The 20,851-nt window shown below is 45.3% G+C and overlaps 1 protein-coding gene across 1 annotated transcript in view; it reads right to left on the bottom strand.

Moving 5' to 3' along the window:
• Positions 1-20,330, bottom strand: part of CHST3 (carbohydrate sulfotransferase 3) — a 45,987-nt gene extending 25,657 nt beyond the window's left edge. The window contains exon 1 of the mRNA XM_073353538.2: positions 19,888-20,330. The gene's annotated coding sequence lies outside the window, so the exon portion shown is untranslated. The remainder of the gene's footprint in view (positions 1-19,887) is intronic.
• Between the last annotated feature and the right edge of the window lie 521 nt (positions 20,331-20,851).

The raw sequence follows: 20,851 nt of genomic DNA on the forward strand, positions 1-20,851 counted from the left end.
GATGTAAAGTGAAAGTCATGACTTCTTGTATTCATTTAGCTCCCATGTCACTTCTGCCAGGAGTAGGGATTGTGACAGATATTGAAACTGCATGCAATATATCTTTGGAGACCATACTGTGTTTAGCTTATGAATGGTTTATGTATGATTGTATTCTACTCTATGGGGGAGGGCTACCACAGTTCCTAAAGGAACTAAAGAACTGTATGGGGTTGGGGGAGCAGTGATTAACGCGAATCACTCTTAGGTTTCATATACTGGTTCAAACTGGACTGTCCAGAGACCAACAGACAAAGAGCTTTTAGCATAAACAGGCTGTGTTCTTTCTGATCCAGCATGTCACATTAGCCCTTCTGGCCATAGCATCACATTGGGAGCTCATGTTCAGCTGATTGTCCACCACAATCCCCAAATCTTCTTCAGAATCACTGCTTCCCAGGATAGAGTGCCCCATCATGTAAGTATGACTTACGGTCTTTGTTTCTAGATGTACACATTTACATTTAGTCATATTAAAAGCATATTTTTTGCTTGAGCCCAGCATACCGAGTGATCTAGATTGCTCTGTATCGGTGATCTGTCCTCTTCATTATTTACCGCTCCCTCAATTTTTGCATCCTCCGCAAACTTTATCAGTGATGGTCTTATGTTTTCTTCCAGATCATAAATACCAAAGTTAAACAGCAAAAGGTCAAGAACTGATGCTGTGGCACCTCACTAGAAACGTACCCATTAGATGATAATTCCCCATTTGCAATGACATTTTGAGACCTAGCAGTTAGCCAGCTTTTAATAAACTGTATGTCTGACATGTTAATTTTATCTTTTCAGTTTTTAAATCAAAATGTCCTACAGCACCAAGTCATACACCGTACATAAGTCTATTATGTTGACATTATTACCTGTTATCAATCAAATTCGTAACTTCATCAAAAAAAAATCTCAAGTTAGTTTGACAAGATCTATTTCCATTAATCCACATTGACTGGCATTAATTATATTACCTTCTTTTAATTTGTTATTAATTGAGTCCCGTATCAGTTTTTCCATTATCTTGACCAGGACTGATGTCAGACTGACAGGTCTGTAATGACCCAAGTCATCCCATTTACCCTTTCAAAAATATTAATACAACATTAGCTTTTTTCCAGTCTTCTGGAAATTCCCCAATGTTCCAAGACTTATTGAAAATCAACATTAACAGTCCAGCGAGCTCCATGGCCACCTCTTTTAAAACTCTTGGATGCAAGTTATCTGGGCCTACTGATTTTTAAAATATCTAATGGTAATAGCCACTGTTTAATATCATTCTGAGACACTAGTGGAATGGAAAGAGTGGTATCATATAATATGTCTACATCATCACCTATTTCTAGGAAACTGAAAATTGTATGTCAAAGTATGTGAGATTTGAGCCCTAATGCACCACAAGTCTCTACTGACAGCCACAAGGCACAGAGAGGTCAGCCCTCTATCACCACAGTGATGATCATTCAGAAACTGAGCCTTGCTGTTCTGGTGATTGCAGGGGAGAGGCAGAAGAGTAACAATTTGCTCTCCTGTTCTTCTCCCCTAATCAGCATAGCAAAAATACCTATGTAGATAGTATGCAAAGGGCAGGCAAAGGAGAGTGAAATTCTGACTGGGCAACACATGAGTATGTAGTCAGGGGGGAAAAACTGGTGAAAAGAAGTATGTGCTCATTGCTGGCATACCGGGACCTCATTACAGAGCAGAGGACCTGGGGACAAGAGGAAATTCTAGGTAAAAGGGACAGATGGTCTCCTAAACAGTCATCCTCAGTAGAGAATTCAAGGCCCAACTCTGTCCCTCCCACTTTTATTTCCTCTTCTTCAGTACTGGAAGTAAATCCTGAGCATGTGTGCCTGCCTGCCGGCTGGGTGACGAAACAGAATGAAAAGTCATAAATGGCCCATTGTTAGCTGAAACAGAGAGGGTCTCTGTGCACATTTAACACTTCCCTCTTGGATAAATTACTCCAGCTGACATTCAACCTCCTAACTCAGTTAGTTTTATCCATGAGACTTAAGTTTTCTGGGCAGAGGAGGATTGTATTTTCTTGCAAATCAAACTCAGTTCGTGTTGCTGATGAAGGTTTTGGATTTGGTACTTCAGGAGTGGGGGCGGCAGGCTTGGTAGCTCAATCAGATTGGAGGTCCAATGCAACAGACCTGTGAATCTCTAAAAACCCAGTGCTGACTAGCCTGGGATCACAGGAAAAGGAAAATGATGGGCACCAGCATGGCTGTATCTAACCTGATTAAATGCTTCTGTTGTTAACCCAAATCTGTCTGAGAGATATCAAACTGCACCCAAAAGGGGAAAGTAAATGGGATGAATTGTGCTTTTCTTCTTTTTCAAGGTACAAACTGATCTCAGTGTAGCCACTTTCTAAACTATTTTCATCATCTTCCAAGAGGCATGAATGTACTTCTGTTTGTTGCTATATTAAAAATACATGAAAAATTGCTATCATCTGCTTGCACGGAAAAGAGAGGCCATTTTTAATACTATCTTGGGCTCACTGAATATCCTGGCAGATGGCAAGATGAACTGATTTCAGCAAACAAACTTATTTCTTCACCTTGTATTTGGTCCTGTTGCCGCTGAGAGCAGAGAGATTTCAAAAGCCCTAGGCAACAAACTATACATGGACTCTGTATTCTGTACAAGCATATGACAGAAATTTTTCATGTTTTGAAAACAGAAGTAAATGTGTATTCACGCTCCTGGAAGCTAACAGAAATAACTAGCATTGTCTAGCCCTATTAAATGCTTCTGCCACATCATCTACACCTCTGGACAGTTTTTATTTCAATAGCTCAAATATCCAGCAATTATTAGCTTTCCTCAGCCGCATACTATGTTGTTCGAGGTGTCTCAGAGCAAACAAAAGGAACATAAAACATTAGAAATAGAAAGAAAACCCCTAACACTAAGTACAGGTGGTTTGGTGAGCTTTCCCCGTGCTTGTGATGGTCCTGTAGTTGACCCATCTACTGACTACTGCTCTCTCCACAACTAGAGCTGGAAATGTTTTTCAGTTATGGCCCAGGTTGTTACAACTGACACTGACAAGAAAGTCAAGACTTAAACTTCCAGATAAAAAAGGGTTAATAAATACTAGTCAAAGAAATGCAGTTCTTAAAAGCAAACCTGCGGATAGGGACATACACAGCTATATATCTCCAGGCAAAAAGGACAGGCTGATACAGTGGCATTGTGGAAAATTACTGACCCTTGCAACTAAAGATGTAACAAAATCATCACAAAAGCCCATGAAATGGGTTACTAGGAGTTGGCGAGAGAAGGGTTACATCAGGCACCAGAACATACAATCTTTCATAGGTCTCTGGGGTTTAGAAAGCTGTCGGCCAGAGCTGACATTGAACATAACACTGATGATAGTAAGAAACAGATGTAACTGGTTTTAGCCACATCGGGGGGGGGATGTTAGAATGAAACCCTTTTTCCCCCCTAGATCACCTCTTATATCTCCAAATATCTTACAAAGATACTGGGCATGCAGTGACTGTACAGGCAAACCAGTGCCCATTATTATGTGCTCAGCAGTAGCTCACGTGCTGCCTTGAATATGAAAACTAGTTTAAGGGACTGATCCTGAGAGGTGCCCAGAGATGCTTAGCTATGCAGGCCCTTAACAAGAGAGAATTTTGGCCAGGCTGCCCACAAAGATTATGCCTCTACTTTCTGAAAAGTGCTGGCAATTCTTCAACTTCCACCTGCACAGCAGCTAGAGCCAATGTCTTGAGAAAAGGTTTGCCAAACATTTGATCTGAACGACCAAACCTCCAACTTGTCCACACCCCGTTTGTCCAGACCCCAGCCTTATACTTCATTGCAGTGTTTACACTAGGAGTAAGCTGAATTCCTGATATGGGAACATGAAGCCAAAAGCCAAAATGGTACCTGCTGAGAATTCCTGCCACCATATTAGGGGAAACTTCCTCCAGAGAGAAGGGCATCTGCATGATAGGGCATCTAAGGGTATGTCTACACTGTGTTTTAAAACCCATGGCAGCAAGTCTCACAAGTGCAGTTCTACAGAGTTGGGTTTGTGGGGCTCACGCTACGGTGCTAAAACTGTGTATACATTCAAGCTTGGGCTGGAGCTTGGGTTCTGTAGCCTGGGGGGGTTCACAACCCGAGCTCCAGCCCTAACTGCAATGTCTACACTGGTCCCCACTCCACTGAATCAACATGGCTGAGAAGAGTTTAGTTTTGCAGACAGGCCTACAGAACTGTTCTGAGAGTAATGATATGTAGAGATTCTTTTTTTGTCTACTTTTTATTCTTTTAAAATAGTTACGCTGTGCCAGTCCCAAGCCTGGATAAAAGAGAAGGATTCTGCAGTTGTATCTGCAACCTGCTCGGGTAAAACCATATTGCAACCCAAACTTGAGGATGGTAAGTGCAGATGGAGCACAAAACCAAGTATCCTGGCAACCAAATTTGTAACAAGAGTAGGCACAGGGAATGTACACACTTTGTATAGTACACGAAAGCCAGCACAGGTAACACAAGAAATGAAAAAATACCATCTTAATATACTTGGTGTTGGTGATACAAAATGGGCAGGGAGTGGCATGCTGATGTCTGATGGTGCTACAATCTTACACTCAGTGGAACAATGCATGAAAGAAGTGAAGGTATTATACTGGATAACTTCACAATCAAGACCCTGCTGGCTTAGGAGCCAATGAACAACAGAATCATAAGTCATGCTGTAAACAAGACATGACAAGTGTACAATAATTCAAGTATATGCACCAACAAGTGCAGCTGGTGACAGTGAAAAGGATACATTCTATGAGCAGGTGCAGCAAGTACTGGATGACATGCCTAACCAGGAGTCTTCAATGTACGAATCGTCAACAACTCTACTAGCTGGGAAGGAATCATGGGCACAGTAGTGGAAGGCATCCAACTGATAATGGCAAACGGTTCTTGAATCTCTGTGACACAAGCACCCCAGAGATAGGAGAAAGGCTCTTCCAGCACAAGAGGACTCACAAGCTCATCACCAGACAATGCAACTCTCAACAAGATAGGTATACACACAGACTAAGAGATGGGCATCTTCTTTGAGAGACATCAGAGTCAGCAGAAGAGTAGATGTTGCCTCCGATCATTTTCTTTTAGGGGCCATGTTACAGTTTACACTTAAAAAGATCACAAAGACCGACAAAATGAGTGTTTATAGCAATAGAGATGTTCAAGGACAAAGAAATGCAGATCAGATCCCAGATTGCACTTAGCAACCATTCCAGTGATTTACAGGGCCAGGTTGATGAAAGTCTAGAGGACAGCAGGTCAAACTAGAAGAAGACAGTAGTTGAGACAGCCACCACTGAGGGCAGAAGAAAGATGCTTGGACATGGATTATATGTGGAACATAAGCAGTGACTGATGAGTGGAAAGCTCTGAAGGCAAAAAAGGAACAGTGCATGATGAAGGCAGAATAATTAGAGGTGGATGCAAGATACAGAGAAAAGGACAAAGAAATAAAGAAGGGATGCAGGCCAGATAGAAATGCCTGAGTTCAGGAGAAGGCTGCAGAGGCAGAAGCAGCAGAACAGAGAGGAGATTACAAGCAATCCTACAGAATAATGAAAGAACTCTCAGGAAGAACCTGACTGTCACAGGTGATCCCCATCAGGGACTCTCACAAACAGATGTTGAAAACGCATGAAGAACAAGCCAGACAATGAAAAGAACATTTCCATTCCACATTAAACTGTCTAGAGCTGATGCTTATGTACTGGTTTGAGAGAAATTACAACACTAAGGTAGAAACAGAAAAGGCACCAATAACACCAATGAAATTAAAGCAGCCATTAGCGGCCTTAAACAGGGGAAAAGTTCCTTGGGTTGACAGAATTCAAACACAGGTACTAAATGCAGGACGCAAAATTCTAATTGAGTAGCTAATAAAACTCGGTAAAAAAAAAAAAAAAAAAAAGTGAAAGAACAAGTGTCACAAGACTGGAAAGATGGTATCATCATGGCATTGCCAAAAAAGGGTGACATCATCAGCGCATGAACTAGAGAGACACTGTACTGCTATCAATCCCAGGCAAAGTATTGGCTACCATTATACTGAATAGAATGAAGAAGGCAGTGGATGGAATATTACAAGAACAGGCTGGGTTCTGTCCAGGTAGATCACATTGTGGACAGATATTCACTCTTTAACAGATCATTGAAATAGCTACTGCTTGGCAAAATCCTATCTTAATTAACTTTATTGACTTTATGAAAGCGTTCGATAATATCCACAGACGCATACTGTGGAATATTGCTAGACACTATGGGACGCCAAACAAGCTGATCAACAAAATAAGGAGTATATGATGGAAACAGATGCACAGTAAGATCAGATACAGGCCTGGGTGAGTGGTTCAATATTGGGACTGGAGTTAGACACGTGTTGTGTTACCACCAATCCTCTTTGGATTAGCAATGGACAGGGTGATGAAGCAGGCAACAAAAGGTATAATGGACACTGTAAAATGGGTTAGTGGAGACAATTTACACAAGGTTGACTTTGCTGATGAAACTGCTTTACTAAGTATGACCTGAAACAGAATCACTGCTCTTACACGGGAGAACAGGAAGCAGCAAAAACTGGATTGAAAGTAAATGCAAAGAAACCCAAGATAAGGTAGGAAACTGGACAACCGATGCAAAGGTCTACATGGATGGAAAACAAAGGAAACAGGTAGAAGAGTGCTGCTCTCTTGGGAGCGTGATGACATTTGAAGGTGGCTGTGATATAGATATTCATACAAGATTAAGGAAAGCAAACACCACATTTGGAAGGATGAACAAACAGAGATTTCCACATCAAACTAAAGGTCAGACTATACCATGTGATTATACTGAGCAGGCTATTGTATAGAGCAGAGACTTGGCCAATGACAGTGGCTAATAAAAAGAGATTGGAGGCTGCCTGTGACAGTGGCTGAGGAAGACACTAGACATTTAATGGAAAGACAATAGCAAATGTGAGAGTAAAGGAGCTGACAAGAGCAGGACATGTTAGAAAAGATCATCAAAGAAAGCAGGCTCAGGTGGCTGGGACATGTACACCCTATTGAAGTTGGGAGACTTGCTAAGCAAGCACTGACTGGATAATCAAAGGAGGAAAGAGAAACCGAGGAAGGCCGAGGAAGAACTGGCAGAAGACAGTGACAGAGGATACTGAATGTATTGGCATCACCTGGGATGCACCACGTTTTGGTCAGAAGTGAAAATGAGTCCCCAGTGCACGGCTGTCCCATCACAGAAGGTGGCAAATGATTTTGTACAACTGAGGAGGGACACCGGACTGCAGGGCATGCTGCAAGTCAGGACTGAGGTGCACTGGTACAGTTGAGCAGCAGAGGCCAGAACTGGAACAGTGGCATGCAACGAACAAAGGACTGAGGTGTGTGGGCTGCCCTGGATGGGAATTGCAGCAGGGCTCCAGGAGAGGATTCTCTGCCTTCTCTCTCCCAGTTGTGTACACATGCACACATCTCACTTACTACTCTGCAGCTGCACACTCACAGTCACATACTCCATCTACCCCAGCTGATGGACCCTGGAACACCATGGTTTGCCTCTTGAGGGGCCTGGGGCCAACAAGCCCTGCTGGAGCGTCAGACCCCACTTTGAAGGGGTCAGGTGATGCCTGTAAATGGCTAAGAGAGCTGAGGAGGAAGGTTGGCACCTGTGAAAAAGGGGAACAGAATGAAAGGCCCCTGTAATCTGTGTCGGTCAGGGGAATAGCTTTTGTTTGGGTTATTTTACTAGTTTTGTGTGTGAATTAATAAACTGTGCCTGAAAAAGACTGGTGTGGTTAGTCCTTCCTGGGCTGGGGAAAACAAGCCAGCAGCACTACAGACCCTGTCTGTGCAACCATCAGCGTCAGCTCACTCGTAACTTCCCCTGTTCTGAGTATCTCAGGGGGTAGGTGGGTGGGAGGCGAAGTAAAACAGTAAATAAAAAGTCCCCAAACCAAGTAGTCAGAACAGTTTGGTGAGTTCTCCCTGCTCTTTTGATGGTTCAAAGCAGCACTTTCCTACAGCCAGAACTGCAAATGGTTGCATCAATAGTACAATTACAGCCCTGAGGAATTCATTTCTTCTTTCTGAAGCTGTCTGCTGGCACCATCTCACCTAACTAAGCGTAATTATATACTAGCATCACTTGCAATTCTCTGTAAGCACAAAATGCACAGATGGAATTGCTGTCTTATATAGGGAAAGGGAGGGAAATGAAGGTGTCAAGGAGAAAAGTGTGGAACGAGAGACTAGGTGGGCCAGCCACCTGCCAAAGTCAGTCAAAGGGAGTTTGCTCATGTCCATCCATTCCTCCATGTTGCAGACTATGGGCAGCAATAAATGGGAGACATCATACAGGAAAGGAAATAAATTTAACAGTTCAGATTACTAGGGCAAACCAGTGCAAGGTGTGAATAAATGGAGTGACATTTTCCCCAAATGACTCAATGGTCAGCAAAAGAGCTCCTGGCGCGTGAACTGTGAGCATCTAGTTCTAGGTCCCATCCCCTTCTTTCTGGGATTCCTTCATTCATCCATCCTTTCTTTCATCTCCAACCCCTGCTTTTATGACTGTACTCGGAGACAAAAATCTCGGTGGAAATGAACTTGTAGCACTAATTACTCCTCTCCAATGCCCTGGTGCTACTTCTTTGAACTTGATTGGGGTACCAGCTGGTTAATGCTGCCGTAGAGTATTAATGTTCTAGAATCAGAGTACTCCAGTGTCAGACAGGGCGAAGGCTCCCCTTGTCTCGGAGTAATGGAGTCTGCTTTGGTGTCAGTTGGGACGAGGATCACCTTAGTATGGAAATTCATCTAGCATAAGAAATCTTGAACGGGTTTCTATGTGTTCATTTTGCATAGACTTTGTATCTCCTCTGCTGTGCACATCGCCAACCTTCTATTCTCCATCCCCAGCACTCCTCTCATACTCACTCTCCAGGGGTAAGCAGCACTCAATGGCTAAATAGTCAATGATGTTTTATAGCTGATTAGTGCAGGGTAGAGATGTTTCTTCAAACCACATCTGAACTGGCTGATTACAGACTACATTGGCCAAATTCAGACCCATGTAAGAGGGTGTAACTCCAGAGAAACTGCAGCCTGCTTTAACCAACTCTGAATTTCATCCCATCAGTCAAACTGGAACTGCGACTACAGCTCCTGGAAATATTTACGGTATATATAAGTTCACAGACAATCTGGAGTGACTGCAAGAGCATAGTTCGCTTGAGAGGCTCTCCTAATGCCATAAATGGCAAAAAAGCAGTCCTCTTAATGGATGGATTGGCTGTGGGCTATTTATAATTGTGTGGATTGCATGTGATTCATTGCCTAGAACAAAGACCTGAAGCAAGAATATCCTTGCATAGGAGTATACTGGAGGGCTTACTAGGACACATACCCAATCACAAAGGGAACTGATGCCCCAACCCAAAGGTCTTCCCTTCAGCATGTAGTTTTTGAGGGGGCTACTACAGGACTTAGTGGCAGCCAGAGCCAGGCAGAATGCAAGTAATTCCTATGTAGCTCAATCCTTTTTCCAGCATTCCTGCTATTTCATGCCTGGGCCTCCACAAACAGACCACCAGACCTGATGTACAGTGCTTAACTGGATGGTAGTTTTGTGATGTGAGCAAACATTCACTGAAATCAGCAAACATTTAATTCGTAAGGCTCTACAGGATTCAAACCTTGCACACCAACAGGAAAGTCTTACACACTAATGCACTGTGCTACTTATTCCCACTTCAAAGAATCGTATGGAACAGAATACATAGACTAGGATATTCCTGCCAAGTGGGAGTTGCTTTGTTTCTAATTCCTGGCTGTACATTATCAGTGCTGCAGGTAGCATTGCAATAGTTAAGGCTGACCAACTCCCTCCACTATAATACTCTGTTCTCAGTTGCTTATAATATATATATTTAATCTTTTTACTTGATCAGCTTAAAAAAATAACTGAGAGCTAATAAGGAAAAAACACTGTGAAAACAGCAGTGGGATAAGAAGTGTAGTCTTAGTTGTGGTTTCTGATGCTATTTTTGTTCACAGTCTGAAGAAAACCTTGTAGCCTACAAGTTGCTTCTAACCTGACTGCCTCTTCAGACTACATTGTATTAACCACTATAGTGGTTGTTCAAACTCTTACGCCTCCTTCGGAAATGTATGACAAATTCTTCCTGCTCCCTTTCTCTAAATGAAACTTTCATGCTGCCTCTGGACTTTCTCAAGTTATGATGTTACTAATGTAAAAATAAAATAAAGTCTGGGTGGATTGCACAGCTTGTTTTCAAAACATATCCTCAGAAATATCAGCTTGACTCAGGGATTCTAAGCATGTAAATGTGGCTACATGCCCCCAAAATAGGAACACTAGATAAAGAGGGTGGTGTGTGTGAATTTATATTCACTAGGCCATTCTCACTGTTAGGCAGACAATCTACTACTCTGTAGCCATCATCTTGCCAGTTAAGCTGGGAGCAGCCATGCGAGAAGGAGTCCCATTAGGAAATGCATAACATGAAGCAGCATGAACATGGGACCAGTGTTGCTTGATCACAGGGTGAAAGCCTTGGGCTGGGTTTGACTGACAAAGCCGTTTTGTTTTGTTTAAGATGATGGCCAAGCAGAATTTTATTTAAAAATTAAAATCAAAGAGTATCTATGTGAGTAAAAAAATTGTCGCACTGTACATTTTTAAAGCTTCCTGAAATAGGACCAACTCCCATCCAAATTAAGCAGCCACCTGGAAAGCCTCAGTCAGAGCAGAAAGGTTGGAGTTAGTGAGTGTACAAGTAACTGCTGTACCACCCTACCTATGACTCTTCAGCATGGATATAGGGGACTGACTTTCAGTGATTTTCAAGGTGGCATCCCTAGAAAACTCCCAGAACTCTGTAACTTTAGGTTAAGAGTATTTTTACTCTCTCTCCTATGTGGTTCTGATGCAGTCTCTTGATGCAAGGAAGAGAAACTGGATGGATTTATACCATCTCTCCTCTGAGCAAAAAAGAATTCTGGTGTATCTCTGTTTCGGCCAGTGCAAGCAAACAAGACTCCCCCAAACCTCTTCCACACATTATTTACAGCATTGATTCCAGGAAGCAAAGAGTCAGGGAATCCAATCTGAGTAGGTCCTCAGACTCTCAGTGACTCCTCTGTTTTGACACAGCTTTGGCATGAGTTAAACTTGGATCTCCCTAGCTGCCAGCCATCTAGAGGGTTGGATGGCAACGTGTATGTGTAGGAGAGGAATATAGTGAAGGAGTACATAGGTGAGTATATATGTGGATGGGATGGGTCTGCATGGAAATGTTCAAGTTGTGTGGATGCTGCCACATGGCAGTGGCCTTGCATAAAGGATGATCAAAGGCAGTCAGTCTTGTTAGTAGAAATATATAAGTGACAGCATATGTGCACCCAGTGTTGAGAGCACAGCAGATGTCTGATATGGGCAGACTTCTGTCACTTCTGAATTGTTATTAGCAAGTTCAGAAAAAGAAACTGAACCTTTAAAACTCCTTCTTCCCTCCCTATGTTTCCTATACCAGTCTGCCTTCCTCTGTCTATGCGGCTAATTTTCTTAAAGCTTAACAATTCTCCTGAGTTCTAGGTTCTCTATCATCTGGGGCAGTTCAGGTTTTTTCTTTCTTTCATTGTTTTTGATTTTGTTTTCAAATAAAAGTAGTCCATGCAAGGCCATAAAGAGAAGAACGGACCATTGCTTCCTCTTTGTTCTCTGTAGCACTCTGGAGGACAGAAGCAAACTATGGAGACAGAACATTGACTGCTCTACAGGTCACTCATGTTGCAGTCTATTTATTCATACATTTTGTAATTAGATTTTTTAAAAAGCTACTAATTCCTTGATATTGCTTGCCCTGTTCTTCTCATTTGCTCATTTTCCCATCATCCACTAACAGGCTAACAGCTGTTTCTCTCTCTTTTAATATTTGTTTCATTATTTTGCTAGGGTAAATATATCAAATATTATTATTTGTATTATGGTAACAGCTAGAGGCCCCTGTTGAGATCAGAGCCCCATTGTGCTAGAACCCATATGTACACACATGAAAAGACAGTCCATGCCCCACAGACCTTACACGAAGACTACTTTGAATAGGTTTTCCACAGCCCTGTTAAACTAAATGTGCTGGACACTGCAGCAGCCATTGTTAGAAGAAAAATGCAAGTGAGAGAAGGGGCGTGTTCTGGCTTTTGTTTCACAGGTGGTTGCTGAGGCCCAGAGAGATTGGGATTTGCCCAAGGTCAGGCAGGAAGTCTGTGGCAGAGCTGGGGATTGAACCCTGATCTCCTGAGGCCCAGACCAGTCCAATATTCATGTCTATTCTTCTTTTTCTTCTATCAATTTATAGTAATTAGTTGCTTTAAAACTCCATGGTAGTGGTTTTTACATCCTATATTTTGGTACATGGTCTGTGGCCAGCAGACAATTTCTGTTCAAATTTGAGATGATTTAAGCAATTAGTTTTTGAGATACAGAACTCAGACAATCAATTTTTAATCCTGCTTTTAAAAATTTGTCTAACTCCCCTCCCTCCCCCTCCCCCGCATCTTATCTCAGAAACAGCTTTTTCTAGAAACTTCAGATGAAGTTTACTGAGAAGCTTTGGGCAAGGTCTAGTGGGTGTGACCAAATCTGACACAGGGAAAGGCATATTTGTAAGATATTCACTGGCAAAATAAGGACCATCAGCATGAGGTGTCAGGCTCCAGCAGAATGTAAAGGGCTATCAGTTGACTGGTGCAGACTTAAGCTTTCTTTGTTAGTTTTCAGTACGTTTCTAACACTTCTGCTTGTGGAGAGAGCCTTCCAAGTGGAAACTCTTTGCTCATGAGTTCTGTAATGGATTCTTCTGAAACACCAGAGATGGCAATGGCAGGAGATGGGACACTGGGTGGGGTGGGCCAAGGCTTTGAGGAGGCACTGAGCTTTCGCTCTCTCTCGGGTGCTTGGCTGGCTGGTTCTTGGTCATGTGCTCAGGGTCTAACTTGATCGCCTTATGTGGGGTCAAAAAGAAATTTTCCCCCAAGTCAGATTGGCAGAGACCTTGGGGTCTTTTCACCAGCCTCTGCAGCATGCTGGTCATTTGCCAGGATTATCTGGGTGTATCTTGCTTAATTGTTTCCCTGCCATTGTGGGAGCCTCAGGCCCTGAAACACCTTGGTCCACCCTGTTCTCTGCCGATGGGATATAATTGTCTATTCTCCTGGCAGCATTTAAACTTTGGTCTAATGTCAGTTGCTCAGTTAGTGTGTGGCTGCTGAGTGGGGTTGGTGGCCTGTGCTATACAGGAGGTCAGACTAGAGGATCTGATGGTCCATTCAGGCCTTAAACTCTATGACGGTAAAAGAACAGAAAAATTCTGGCCCACTCCCCCTTGTTAGCTATGGTCTTGCCCAAGCTCTTCACTCACACATTTGCTACTGACATCTTCTCCTTTCAGGTGCACTCCACGCCAGGCCAAAGGCGACAGGCACCATCAGAGTCTTCATTACCCACCCACTCCTCTCTGATAGCTGCTCTTTTCTTCAGCAGCTATGCTAGCAGTACTACCAGGAGAAACTGTCCACTCCTCTCCCCTATTACAGTACATGAGCCAGCCCAGCACCTCCCTTGCCCTTACAGAGACTGCAGACTTCTTAAAAGCCTATGGAAAATACAGACAAAAGAACATCACAAGTCCCACTCTCAGCAGCTTTACGTTTGCAGTGGAAATCCCCTCCCAACAGGACTGGAGAAGGGCTTAGAGACATGTCAGGAAAGAAAAATGAAATACTTTCCTGTCCTTGTTAAGCTCCCAACCCCTATCAACTGCTGTTTGAAGAGAAAGTTGATATTACTCTGCAGAGAGAGAGAGAGGGGGAGCACACATTCCAAGGTTCCTCAGAACTAAAATAATCCAATTGTACCTTTCATACCGCAAGAAATGAAGCTCACAAATAAAACCATGAACCAACCATATGCTATAACAACGTCTGACTCTTTGCAGTTTTCCCAGAAAACTGCATGGGCATTCTGTGGCTCATTCCTCATCCCACTGCCTCCCTCCCTCAATTCTAACACGTCTGGCCCTGGCGAGTTTAGAAAGAGAAAAGGAAGGACTTGTTTCTGACTCGCATACCAAAATTTCAGGATAGAGCACTGGACTGGGACTCAGGAGGCCTACGTTCTATTTCCAGCTCTGCCACTGGCCTGCTGGGTAACTGGGGCAAGTCAATTCCTCCCTCTTTGTGGCTTAGTTTCTCCATCTGTAAAACTCAGGGATAATGGTATTGACCTTCTTTGTAAAGCCCTTTGAGACCTACTGATGAAAACTGCAATTTAAGAGCTAGTTATTATTATTATTATTATTATTTATTATTTGTTGTGGGTTACATAAAGAATCAAAATCTGCAGGTAAAACTCCTATTGACTTCAGTGCCTAAGTAAGGACTCCAGAATTTCTGTGTCTCATGTGTGTGTATGTGTGTAAAGAGAGAGAGAACATAAAAGGGGTATACTTAAGTTTAAAATAGATGTCACTAGTTTTCTTCTCAGCCTGTTTACTCACTGGGGTTCATGGGAGGTCAAGCTGGGGACTTGCTTATTTATTTTCCTCACTTTGCCTCACACTCCTCCTCCAGACTGCTCTGGATAGGTTTTCCACTGCCCTGTTAAAGTGACTAAGTGTGCTGTGTACAGTAGCATCCACTCGGAAAAGAAAAGCTAGTGAGATGAACATTTGTAAGAAAAGAAGCTGCATTCTGGCTCCCAACCCAGCCCAGGCTGGGGAAACGGGAAAAAGTGCTGGTAAAAGCCAGCAGATCTGTACTGGTATTTTTATAAAAATCTTTTTATGTATTTACTTCAAAATTCTGGATACAGATGGACTTTCTAGGCCCATTATTTATTAGTGTGTCTGCCTTGAAATAGGAACTGATCGTTGATAACCAGAATGGGATTTGCTTCTCTGTCGCGCCTTTTATACTCATGGAATCCCCAAGGGCTTTACTAAGCAATGACTTGGGCATGAGGGGCTTTATTAATAATGGTAGTGCTGCCATGACTCTGTAGTTCAGATGGATCAGTGTTGTTCTCTTTTCTCTACAGCAGAAGCACACCAGCCTGATAAGGTGCTGTGCCATGGCAGGATACTGGCCCTTTCTCCACGGATAACAGACCTGGGCTAGCAGGGCTCGCACTAACATTCTAAAAAAAGCTGCCTAGACAGCACTGTGAAGTTGCGGCTGGGGCTGGAGCTCATGCTCTGAAGACTAACGAAAGGGGTGGGCTTCCAAGCCCTGCCTCCAGCCCAAGCCACAAGTTCAAAGCGCTGTCTATACAGCTCTAAACACTAGTACGAGCCCCACTAAGTTTGTTAACCCGGGCTGGCAGGCTTGCTCCAAAATGCTGTGTTGACATACCCATAGTGCACACCTGAGAAGGAGAATTGTCTCTCCTTTCTTTCTCTAGCAGTTTTGCCTTTCTCTAGCAATTTTGTTTGACTTGTCATCTGCCCCCCCCCCCTTTCTGGTTGCCTCCACTGGGCTTTTGGCCAGGGAAGTCTGTTAAAATGAAGCAGAACCCTGTTATTGTTTGCTGGATCTGACTATAAGTGAAAAGTGCCTCACTGGATATTTTTGCTGCCTCCAAAAATACTCCATTGACTCAATCACAGTTAAATGAAGATGGACTTTTCAAGGAAAGACATCAACACTGGACAGAGGGCTTGTTCCAGGTAGCATTTAGACAGCTACTCTCCAATCCTCCATCCCGCTCATGGCTCCGTAAATACCTTCCAACTGGTGTCTTGTAAAGGCGGAAGCCCTTAGCAGATTGTGCTCTAATTTTGTCTTCATCAGCATTACTAATTAACTCAAGTTAGCTAACACATTTGTGCATGTCAGCCTGGACACCACAAATATTTGTGGTTTATCCTAGAACAAATGTTTGTGTCCTGGAACAAAGGTTTGGGGAGTGTCCAGACTGGTAGCTAACTTAAGCTAACTGATATAATCAACCAATTGGAGTTAAAAATCCTCTGGTGTAGACATACACTGTGTTGTTAAGTTATAACCCTGGTATAAAGGGGAACTAAAAATGTAATGGCCAAGTGCCTCAGGTTCAGGAAGCTCTGACAAAGAACTGCAATTGTGGAAGAGCTTGCAATGTCTCAAATCCACTCCAGAACAAACGAAACACTAAAACACAGTGTGCCATACCAGCTCATTATATGCATTGGCCATGTAATTTCGTGTTATAACATTACAAGTCCAGGCAATGTAATAATGCCCTCAGAAACCCTTTACTCAAAAGAGGAGTAAGGAGGGCTGGGAAACAATTTTAATAGGAGAAAAAGTGATGAGGGAGACAGAGTTAGGGGCTTCGGGTTCCGCTTGTTTTACAAATATGGAAGGCTAGACCCTACCTCACCTCTTCAGTGCCCTGGACACGTTCAAGCTAAGGGTTCTGCCATCAGACAGCTTTTAAGCAGGAGAAATGAAAACCACACAAGTAACAGAAAATCTCCCTACAACTGTGAGGTCTTTGTGGGGCAGATGGAACAGTAGGGGCGGACTGGGAATGAGATGGCAAGTTGTTGGGAGTCTTGATGAACGTTTCAATTTCTACTCTTCTATCTATTAGAAAGCAAGGGTAGCAGGAGGTTGCTTCTCCTGATCACCTCTTGGGCCATATGCCCTTGAAGAAATTATGCAGGTATGTGATTTCTCTAAAAAGGCGTGATACAGGAAATGGTTTGGGAAGGGGAAAGAGCGATACAGCATATAATTTACTAGTTATTCTGTAGACTACTTAGTAAGAGAGATCATCTCCTGGACCCATCTCCCCTCCCAGCCCAATCCCCAATCACTGCCTCCTTGGTTCCCAAAGTGGTTCACTCTGCAGACCGCCAAGAAGGGCTAAGAGGGGCACTGCTGAGCCATGAGTAGGCGGGCCAGAGAACTACTGGTTTACACCCCGCATAGGTGCAGGTAAAGAGGGAATGAGTTGCGCCTGGCTGCTGCTGCTGTTTTTCTGTAGCACAAGATACAATGCTGACTGGTGCGTGCACGCTCTTCCCGCTCCGTCCCCAGAGCACATTTGGAACAGTCGCCCAGCTTCTATGGGAATGGAATGTCCTTTTCTGTTTCTCATAATCCCCCTGACCCATTCCTGCACTAAGAGAACAGAGAAACTGCTGAGCACTGTGCCTGTTCAATAGGCTAGTCTGAGACCTGCATTGCTCCAGTTTTATTGTGTAAACAAAGCAGTATGTTAGCCTGATCCCACTATCCAAGCTCCTGCAGATAGGACAGGAAGCAAGAAGTAGTATTAAGAAATAGAGCATTCCAGCTAGTAAATAAATCTGTTGTTGCGCTCCTGGGGAATTGGAATGAATATCCCAGAATGCATCTGTGTGCATATAGCACATTTCCAGGAAACACAGTGTCCCCCCAAAAGCAACAAGTCAGGTGTGTGTGTTACTGACTAACATCATTATCTCTTCATTACCCTGCTCTGGACCCATAAATCACCCCACTTAGTAGTGGAAAAGGACAAAAAATGCAAAAAGGGACTTAGATCCCTTGGGGAAAAGAGGTAAGTCAAGATGAAATCCTGTGGTTTATACACATAGGGATCTATTCTCCCACTGATGAATGAGGGATTTATGTGAATAAGTTCTCTGAATATTAACAGGAATTATTCACAGAAAGCCGCACATGCTCTGACAGAAGAATACACCCATGTGTCTGTTTCTCCATCTCAGAGTTTGGCTACAGCAATCAGCTAAGTCAACAGGAGTCAGTGCTTCTGATAACTGTGGCTGAAGTCTAAAATGGAGGAATTAGCAAGATTTGCGGTGGACCTGCCAATGCCCACTCTGCATCAGAACTCTCCGGATGGAACTTTCAGACATGGACTGGTGCTTAGCCCCAGTCTGCACCAGGGAGAAAGAGAAGTGAGGAGAATTTTCCACACCTCTGAGCAAGAAAACAGGGTTGACAAGAAAGATGATGCAATTCCAAGATACTTATGAATAAGTGCCCTTTTCTAGAGCCAGACACATTGCTCTTTTTGGACAGAAGCTCACAGTTAGAGCTGGACTGTCTGTCCTTAATTTTTAACAAAGTAACCAAAAGAACTACATGGTGTGGGAGGTTCCATTGCTAACAAGATCTTCTCTCCTGAAGAACTGCATTCAGATCTAGCTAACTCCAGTAGTGAAATGAAGTCCTCAATGGGCATTTGTCCCCAAAACCAAGACGTGGTTTAGCGTAGTTGACATTCTCTGCCCATGAGAAGCCCAGGAATTATGAGAGGGTTCTGCATGCCAGGCCTGCCTGAGGTGGATTGTCAGAGGTGGATTCTCAAAGCTGTCTATAGTACCCAATGCCAGGAAAGATGCTGCAACTAAAGACTGAAGTCAACTGGCAGAGGTGGGTGGGTGAGCCCATGATAGAAACTGAAGAAAGTAAAGAGCTAAGGGGGAACATAGAACATTTTAGCTATCGATATTAAACAGGAATAGCATCTGCAGCTACCCTAGCTAGGATACAGTTACAAAGATTATCAACCTTTCTGCTTCAGAGTTGATACTGATCATCAGCTGGGATCAGGAAGAAATCCCTCCTTCCTCTCTATGTATAGCACTATGCGGTGCATTAAGGAGGTTTTACACCTTCCTCTAAAGCATATGACCATTGTCAAAAACAGGATACTGTACTACTGTACATAAAGGGACAGCCAGGTTTCTGATATAGTTGCACTGCCCTATTCTTCACGTCATGGAAAAAGAAACCATACCTAGCACTGGTCCCTTTGTTTCCACCTACCTGGATGTGAGAGTCTTCCTTAATTCCACTGAATATATTTTTATTTAGTAGGTTAAATATAGTTAACTGGCCAGATCCTCAGCTGGTGTAACTAGCATAACTCTGTGCTGGCCCAGCATATTCAAGGCAAGCATTTTAGCCTGTGCATTGAACTGACTTTCACTCCCAGCAATGCTGCTTCATTTTAAATCTGCTGGCAATTTACATTCTGGAAGGAGGTTCCATGAATCATTCCCTAAAACTTCCATCTGAACAGGCCGCGTTGCACAGCACACACACACAAGTTTTCCGGAATTGTATCCCAAAGTTGGAAGGACAATCAGTGCAATGATTCCTGCCCGGGGAGGGTTGCAAGCGCTGCTCCCGGCTTTGCAGGAGAACCTGACCCTCCACCTCGCAGCCTGGCTTTGGGCTGAACGGCTTTTTATCTCCTCCTCTTTCTGTTTCATGCCGCTTATTCCTTTTTGCAGCGTGGCCTTCGCAAAGCCAAAATCCGGCTAGTTGCTCCCAGGAACCCACCGGGTCTAGCTTGCGCTTGGGCTCTGTTCTCTCCCTGCCTTCTGGCCGTCCTGGTTCGTCCCTGGGGGAGCGCTAGGAGCACGCTGAGTGCTGCGGGCGGGCAGACAGACAGACCGACCGACCGACCAGGGGCCGCGCGCCCCCCCGGATTGCCCCCAGCCGGCGCAGCCCGGCTCTCCCCGCCCCACCGCGCCCGGCCTGTGCTAGCTCTTCTCACAACCCTCGGGCGTGTCCCGGGGGGCAGGGGTCCTCGGGGCACGTTCCCTGCCCTCCTCAGGGAGCAGCTGGACGGCGCCTCCCCCGCGCACGGTCCCCGCTCAGGCTGAGCGCGCCGCGGGCATCCGCGCACGAAGGGTCCCCCCAGCCCCACCAAGGAACAAAAGCAGCGGCGGCGGCGGCGAGGCGCCGGGACCGTGCACGCGACCGACTGCCTTACCCGGCCCGCGACCCGCCTCGCTCCTCCCGGGGCCGGCCGCGGAGAGCTCTGCCCGGCGGGACGGGCTGCGGCCGGGGGACCATCCGCGCTCGCTCCTCCAGCGGTGCAGCGCCCTGCTCCTGGGAAAGCGCCGCGGCTTCCCCGTGCCAGGCTGGGGCTCGCTCCCTCCCGCAGCCGGCGGCCGGGCTCTCGCCCCGGGCTGGATGCCTGGCCTGGGGGGAGGGGGGGTTGCAATGGACGAGAGGGTCGGGTCGGTTTCAGAGCAGCCCCCGGGGGCGGAGGAGCGAGCTGGCCTCCCCCAGGCGCAGGCACACCAGCCTCACGCCGCCGCCTGGAGCGGCTCCCGGCCCCTCGGAAACTCGCTGCTGGGCCGGAGGCAGCGGGCGAGCCCGCGACGGGCGGCGCAGGAGAGTTCTCAAGTGAGCCAAAGTCACCAGCGGGTCCCCCTGCGGCGGGCGGCGGGCCCCGGGCTAGAGGAGGAGACAGGCGAAGGGAGAGCCGCCTGCCCTGCCCCGCCCCTCCCCTCGCCGCTCGCCCCCTCCTGGGAGCAGCCCGCTAACAAGGACCCTTCTGTTGGCTTTGTTCGAGACACTCCGCGCCACGCCGCCCTTCGCGTCTCCGCCGCTGGCCGGCTCTCGAGGCGCAAAGCCGCTGGCGGAGGTGGCCGAGTGCGCATCTGGCCAGACGTGCAGGGGGGGGGTGCAGTGGCTGCAGGAAAAGAAACTTGGCCGGGGGGGGTGGCGTGAGACAAGGTGTGTGTGTGCGGGGGGGGTGGGGGATGGAGCGAAAGGACAGGACACACTTCATCTGTGTTATCTCCGCACTTCTGATTGCATTATCCCTCCCCTCTGCAAGCGAGGAAATAACTTAGGAGGGAATCGCACGTCTGTGAGAGCCAAAGCTCTGAAGTCACTCGGATCGTGACTTCCCACTTTAGTAGGAGGGATTTCAAGCTCCTTTTCAA

The sequence above is a fragment of the Lepidochelys kempii genome, chromosome 7 (assembly GCF_965140285.1).
Source record: "Lepidochelys kempii isolate rLepKem1 chromosome 7, rLepKem1.hap1, whole genome shotgun sequence".
Classification (NCBI taxonomy): Eukaryota; Metazoa; Chordata; order Testudines; family Cheloniidae; genus Lepidochelys; species Lepidochelys kempii.